The following is a 7849-nucleotide window of genomic DNA, read 5'->3' as shown; positions in this document are numbered from 1 at the left end:
ATCACCCTCACAGTGAAGAAATTCTTCCTTGTATTCCTTTGGAATCTCTTGTGTTCCAGCTTATATCTATTATCCCTTGTCCTGTCATTGACCACCACTGAAAAGAGCCTGACTCCATCCTCCTGACATCCACTCTTTACATATTTGGAAACATTAATGAGATCACCCCTCAGTTTCGTCTTCTCCAAGCTCTCTCAGCCTTTCATGAGAAGATAGATGCTCCACTCCATCATCTCTGTGGCCCTGTACTGAACTCTCTCCAGCAGCTTCCTGTCCTTCTTGAACTGAGGGACCCAGAACTGGACACAATATTCTAGATGTGGTCTCAAGAGGGCAGAGTAGAGGAGGAGGAGAACTTCTCTGGACTTACTGCCCACAGCCCTTCTAATACACCCCAGGATGCCATTGGCCTTCTTGGCCACGAGGGCACAATGCTGGCTCATGCTCATCCTGCTGTCCACCAAGACCTGCAGGTCCCTTTCCCCTACACTACTCTCTAACAGCTCATTCCCCAATCTGTACTGGTACATGGGGTTATTCTTTCCCAGATGCAAGACTTATCCTTGTTGAATTTCATTAGACTTCTCCCTTTCCAACTCTCCAGCCTGTCCAGGTCTCATTGGATGGAAGCACAGCCTGCTGGTGTGTCAACCACTCCCCCTAGTTTAGTATTATCAGCAAACCTACTGGCAGTGCCCTCTGTTCCCTCATCAAGGTCATTAATGAATTGGACAATATTGGTCCCAGCACCAACCCCTGAGGGACTCCCCTAGACACAGGCCTCCAACTAGACCCTGCCCCATTGATCACAACTCTCTTCCTTCTTCTCTTCAACAGTTAACAATCCACCTCACTACCTGATCGTCCAGCCCACGCTTTCTCAGTTTTTCTGTGAAGGTGCTATGGGAGACGGTGTCAAATGCTTTACTGAAGTTCAGATAAACCACATCCAATACACCATCTATCCACCTGCTTACATCTTCATAAAAGGCTATCAGGTCGGTCAAATGTGATTTTGCCTTGGTAAAGCCATGTTGACTGCTCCTAATGACACTCTTGTCCTCTAAATGCCTGGAAACAGCACTCAGGATAACTTGTTCCATCACCTTTCCAGGGATAGAGGTGAGGCTGACTGGTCTGTAGTTACCCGGCTCCTCCTTCTTACCCTTTTTGAAGACTGGAGTGACATTTGCTTTCCTCCAGTCCTCAGGCACCTCTCCTGTTCTCCATGACTTACTGAAGATGATGGAGAGTGGTTTAGCTATGACTTCAGCCAGCTACCTCAGCACCTGCGGTTGCATTCCATCGAGGCCCAGTGTAGAGATCACACTAGAATCAAGCTGTTAGATAGCTACCTGCTTTCTGACATTCCCAAAAAAAGTTTTCAGTTTCTCCTAATATTTTAATAATATTATTACAAACCACCTGAGCTGACAAGTGCCAAGCAGACCTATCAAACATCATATGTGAAGTGTTTTTTGCAGCAGCTGTTGTAAATAAGGATCTGATGTATAGTGTCATCAGAGCTATTTATTAAGAAAAGAAAGAAAGGTCATCTAGTTTCAAGTTTAAAATACTGTCAACTTACTTCTCAGAAAACATTGTGTTCAACTTGGAATGCCATCTGAAAGCCAGACATAATTTCTCTAGCTTTTATTGAACTGAATAACATCCATGATAGGCAGAGTGACAGACTGAAAGATTTCTGGATCAATAGAAAAATCAATTTGTAGCAACTTATTCATATTATCGTGACTCCTGTGTGAGCAGGAATCTTCCCTCAGCCAGAAAGAATAGAGATCACAGTTCACTCCCAGAAATCTAGTAAGCTGGTAAGATCACTGCCAGTGATATGAGTTTCCTGGTTTGTCTACACAGGCTCTTAAGTTCAGTGCTTACTCTATCTTCCCCAGGACTTGAGAAACATTCTGCATGAGGTGCAGCTTTTACACAGCACCCACAGAAGATTATTGTTTGGTCAGCTACAGTGGGTGTCTTTGCTTCTATATTCATACCTCAGTCAGCAGTGCATCTTGAGGCAAAGCAGGAACATTTGATGTGGATTTAGACCAGATGTTTTGCCTTTGACTATGTTCCCACCTTACAGATGTTTTCTGAGTAAATAAATGTTTAGTGAGCCATGTCCAGTTCTCTTTGTTTGTCTCTATCAGGCATTTGATTCAGCACACCAAGCAAGCCTAGAAGACATGAGGAAATGACTTAAAATCCAAAGGAAGAAGTAACCTTCTAAAAAATCTTCTAAAGGAATGGAAAGCTCTATTTGGATGAATAACATTTAAATGACATTTATCCTGTTTCCATGGGTTCATGGCATGGACAAATCCATTCTGAGTGTTCACTATTAACACTGCTTAGCTGATGGATATGTTGGGAGAAACAGCTGTTTGTGATGGTGTGTTGTACACAACTCTGCTTGAAGAAGATTTTAGATAAGCTGTTGGCATTTGCTTTATTCTCTCAACACAGTGAATGTCTGCAGCTGACAGTCAACTTAGTCAAGCAAAAAACGATGTGTACTGGAGGAGAAATAATGAATCAGAGCATGGACATATTCTATTTATAACTGTTAGAGATACATGTTTCAGGAACAGAGATGGGCAAATGCTACTAATAAACCCTTTTAAAATATCTCTAGTTGTCCTAATTCAGTGCTCAAGTTCCTCACTAAAGAATTTAGTATTATGAGAATGAACTGCTGCTTGTGTAGCTTCTTTTTAACAACTGTTGTCTCCTAATTTCCATAATGTAACCCATAAACTCAAAAATCAATAGCAACTTGCAGCCTGTTTTTGCAAGAGCTAAGATTTGTTCTCAAGAATAACCTGGATACTAATATGTAACAGTGTCAGTTGGTGTTATTAACAATGAGAACAATATTAAAGTTGGGATGTTTATCTGCTCAAGGATATCTAACAACTAATTTCTCACAAAATAAACAGTCCTTAGCAATAATCCTGAAGTGCTCTGATATTTTAGATGATACCTATTTCAAGCTGATAATACTATTAGTTTGAAAAAAATTTGTTATTTGGGCAGAAAGCACATTTCTTGTTAATTTCCACTTTAGTATGATGTTTATTTAACATTTTATAAGAGCTTATTTCTTCTCTTTGAAAGCAGTGAACAAGTACGTAGATAGCACTTTTCCTTAACTATGTTGAATACTCTGATATGACATATTTTAAAACACTTGTTATCTCTTGATGTGTAGAAAATAATGGTGCAAACTTAAAAGCTGGTTAAATAGAAAGAAAAATGTTTCAGGTACTTGACAGAGACAGAGAAGGCAAAAGAGATGACATTGTATCAAACTTGATCGTTTTCAAATTAGTGATAAATTCACTGTTTTCTACTTACAATATTTGAAAAGCTGTTACTGGTGAACTTATAGCTGTGAGAACAGGAATTCTTGAATTATTATATTTGAATATTACATGATTAATGTTGTAAAATCTACAGCTTTGCTCAAAGAAACAGATAAAAAATGGATGGAAAGTAGCTAAGGAGAACGGATACTTCTTTCATAGAAAATATGATTTTTGAATGGTCAATGTAAAATTGCAATAATCTGTAAGTATTTCTTATAAGTATCTGTATTTCTTGATTTGTGATCTGGTGTAAAGAATGTGTAAATCTACAATTACATTGGAAGACCCCACAGATAAAATAGTTTTCACAGAAAATACTTTTTATTGAGCTAGAAGATTATTCTCATTAATTTAACTCAGCACTGGGTCCAAATCCTTTCCTTCAACTGATAACAGAAATAACTGGTGGATATCGGTAATGTAAGAGCCTGTTCTCTAAGGGATGTGAAGGAGCTTTCATGAGAGTTTGAACTAAACCTTCTTTAACTTAAGCTGTAAACAACTGTTTATTTATAATTATATAGATATAATTGTTCAAAAATTGAATTGACCAACTGAAACCTTTAGGCTGTTAGCTGGTCAACAATATTCCTAAGAAAAGAAAAAAAAAGAAACCCATCCAAATTCATGGGAAGCTACATCAAGACTGCATACCATCTTTCAAAACCTCTCATCTAACAGGACTGGGGCAAACAAAGCCTGTTCTAAAATATGCCAGGACCCATGACCAAGCAGAGACTTCATATCCCCACAGTGAATCCTGGATATTGGCATCTCTTGAGCTAATGCAAGAGCAGCAAGCTATTTGAGGCCCTGGTTCCCTCTCATTAGTGTTTCTCAACTCTCCTTATGGGCCTTGGTTTTAGATTTAGGGCTCCTGCACTTGTTGGCAATGACAGCTGAGTCAGAAAGTTGAGCTTGGGCTTTGCCAGCTCAGAAGACATGGAAAAAGAACATGCCTGTACTCAGTTTTGCTCTTCCTGCCCCGAAAAAGGAACTAACCAGCCACCAGTTAACATCTCTCTCCTTGCAAAAGACATCCTCTGGGAGTGTATTTAGAGCCATTTTACAGTCATACAACATCAAGTCCAGCAACTGTATCACTGCAGCTTGAACACATTCTGCAGCAGGTGCAGTGAGAGGCATCAGCATCAACCTCAGGATAACTCCCAGTACTTTTTGCACATTGTTCCTTGATATGTTTATCTCTAAACTTTCATTGAATCCCCAATCACCTTGTCAAGTGTAAGTTATTCTCAGCTACACATACAAAAACAATTGAACAGAAGTAGCTAGAGCAATTTGAAAACGAAAAATAGTCTAGACCAAGATTTCTGAGTTCACTTCTACTATATTAATTGTCTTCTGTTGAAACAACAAATATAACTTCCTGCTGCAGATAGAAAAATTCAAGCAGAACTCTAGTGTATTCTGTAAAATCAACATTAATCATTGACTTTCTGAGGACAGCAAGAAATCCTTAGGGCAACTTATACACAGCACAAACAAAATGTTCAACAAGAAAATATGTTTGGTGGTTTTTGCCTCTTACATTTCACATTTGACCTTTAGAATACTGTTGTCAGTTATTCACATGAAAGGTCATAAAATGTGATGAATAACCAATATCTAATGCTTGTATTGTAGAATTCTGAAACTATCTATGAATTGCATTACCAATATGCTGATTTAAACAATTCATTACCTTATGTTGTGATTTATTGACCTCTAACATATGAACATAAAGAAAAAATCCACCATTTTTTTCCCCAAGCACAAGTCAGCAATAGAAAAAAAATCCAGACAAGTAATTTCAGCTGAATTATCATATTCTTTCCAACACATAAGATGTTTTTTATTTTACTGAGCATCCTCAAAGTATTCTTATTTTATCAAGACTCTTCTCATGCTGCTTTTACAATGATGGGATACTCATAGCAGTGATTGGATCCTAGGGAGAGGATAATTTTGCTCCTGTTCTATGAAGACTCTTCTTCAGATAACTACTTCAAAATGAGAGTGGTGCTGGAATAAGTTGAAGAAAACATCAGCAGCCTGAGATTTAATCAAATTATATGAGCATTAATCTAATAGCTTTTAAGAAATATAAAGCATGTTAAATATTGCTAATAGCTCTATCCTTCACTCTTGTTTGGAGGAAAAATCTTGGTTGTTGGCTACTTCATTTTTTTGGCAATATGTTACAGTAGCAGTAACAGCTATTGCATTATTTAGCCATCAGAAACTGCAACTTCACTTGCCTTCTGCGTATCTTTGTGAAAGCTGATTTGCTCCTCAAGGGCAGTTTATCTGAACAGCAATTTCACTGAGATAAAAAGATTTAGTGAAAGTAAGGAAATAAATAGAGTAAATCTAAGAAAGGTTTGTTTAAGACGCCTACATTTATATTTTGTGCAAATGAAATGAGACAGGAAGATCCTGAATAATGTTACAGAAGGAGAAAGAGAACACTAATACATATATTTTCCCCAGAGCACTCTGTGGCTCTGATCCCAGAATCACATTTCTAACCTCCACATTGTACTCAAATATAGTCAGAAACTGCCTCTTCCATCCTTATTATCCCACATTTGATTTTCCACCTTTTGAGACATGAAGGCATGTAGTGCTTTTTATTCAGTCTTATCCTCTTCATTTGAGCTGTGATATTTGAACATACACATGAGCATGCACACATCATGCTCACACACAGAGCTTTGAATTAATGGGTGTTTTTAAAAGTCTATTTATCAATAGATAAAATTTTCCTTGTGTTTTGATAGTTTATCAGATCACTAATAAGCCAAAAGAGGTTATCTTTTCAGAACATCTTTGTATCAAGAATGAGAAGTCATAAATCTTACACACAGACAAAGTATTTTTCTTCCACTGGGCAGTGTGTTTCTAGAACTGCTTCTCATCAATTCACTTCACAGTTTTCTTAGATATTTTTTCACTGGCATGGCTACATTATCTGGCACATATGTGTAGAGGTATTATCATGGGTAGACATGAAATGCTTTCAACAACATAATTGAAAAATAACATGGGTAGCTACCTGGCTCCTGTTTTTTAATATTTTGGCCAGATCCTGTCCTTCTGCTTTTACATTATTTAATTATTTAATTATTTGATTATTACCTTTAATGTATACTGAGACAGAGAGACACATTCTTTTCAAAGCATGGAATTACATGCTGCAGTTCTATAGCTCACAGCAAGTAACCTACAAGACTTATTAATACTTGATGAATCCCTCTCGATGCCTCAGCTGTGAGGAGAAGAGAAACAACCTGCTGGATGATTGATTCTGTGCCTACCAAGGAGGAACTTTAAAGCATGATTCTCTCTTACAAAATCTGTAAAAATAACATCTGGTCTGGGCATGATCGTACAGTAGCAGTAGTGTAGTGGAGGGGCCATCTCTACCATCTTGTGCAATCAGAAGTGCATTAAATTGCAGTGTAATACCAGGAGTAAGGCTTTCAGCCTTTTGTCTCTACCTCCTCCCTATCCTTAATGCTCTCTAGGTCTCTATGTCATAATGCCCTCTGGCAGTAAATGTTTGCATACCCATGCCAAGACGTAAACTGTGGTGGAAGGCAGGTTGAAGTGACTTACCTTCGGCTCCCCCACCATGGAGCAGACATCATGAGGCAGAGGGGCAGAGCAGGTAAGGGAGACAGCAGCTACCAGGTCCCGCATCTCACAAACTTGACGTGTGGGCTGCCCTGAAGCCTAGAAATGTAAGAATGCCTTTTCTGAGATCTTGAAGGTATTCTGAGAAGTTTGAGCTCAAAATTACCGTCCTCAGATACACACTGACTGAAGCAAATAAATATCAAAGGTATATATTGATACCAATCCCTAATCACTACCAAGCTAAATGATGCACAACTGAAAGCTTACATTATCGTAACTCTGAAATATCACTTGCTTTGCAAACCTTGTGATTCCAAAGAGTCTGTTATCCTCATCTTTTATTGTTTTTCTTCTCTAAACCATGGTCTCTCTTTTTCTTCTGTGCAGCTGGTTTCTTCTGCTCTGTTTCTTCTTGCTCTCCTCAGATGCCCTGACATAGATATCCTTTGTCAGCTGACATACATGGTCAGACTCACTGAACGATCTACAATGTGCCACTGGGATCTCTAAAAATCAGGCTTGGAAGATCCTTACCTATGCAGGATGCCACATGGGCAGAGGATCATGCACGTTTCCTGCAATTTGATTGTTCATACAAAATTGCTGTGGTTTTCAGTCTTTTACTGGAGTAAGGCCATTAAATGGGTTAAGCAAACAGAGGTATATTTTCTTCCAAATGAAATCTTTGGTTATATGGATATCACACAGAGTCTCTCATATCAAACAGAATCTCTAAATTGTATATGGGCTTCTCAAACAGGTGCCAAATTGTAGTTCTGCTTTGTAACCTGTGTGCCAAGTCAACCTCAAAAGGGATG

This window comes from Colius striatus, chromosome 1 (genome assembly GCF_028858725.1).
Source record: "Colius striatus isolate bColStr4 chromosome 1, bColStr4.1.hap1, whole genome shotgun sequence".
NCBI classification, from domain to species: Eukaryota; Metazoa; Chordata; class Aves; order Coliiformes; family Coliidae; genus Colius; species Colius striatus.
The sequence above is the reverse complement of the archived record's forward strand: the minus strand, read 5'-3'. Positions refer to the sequence as shown.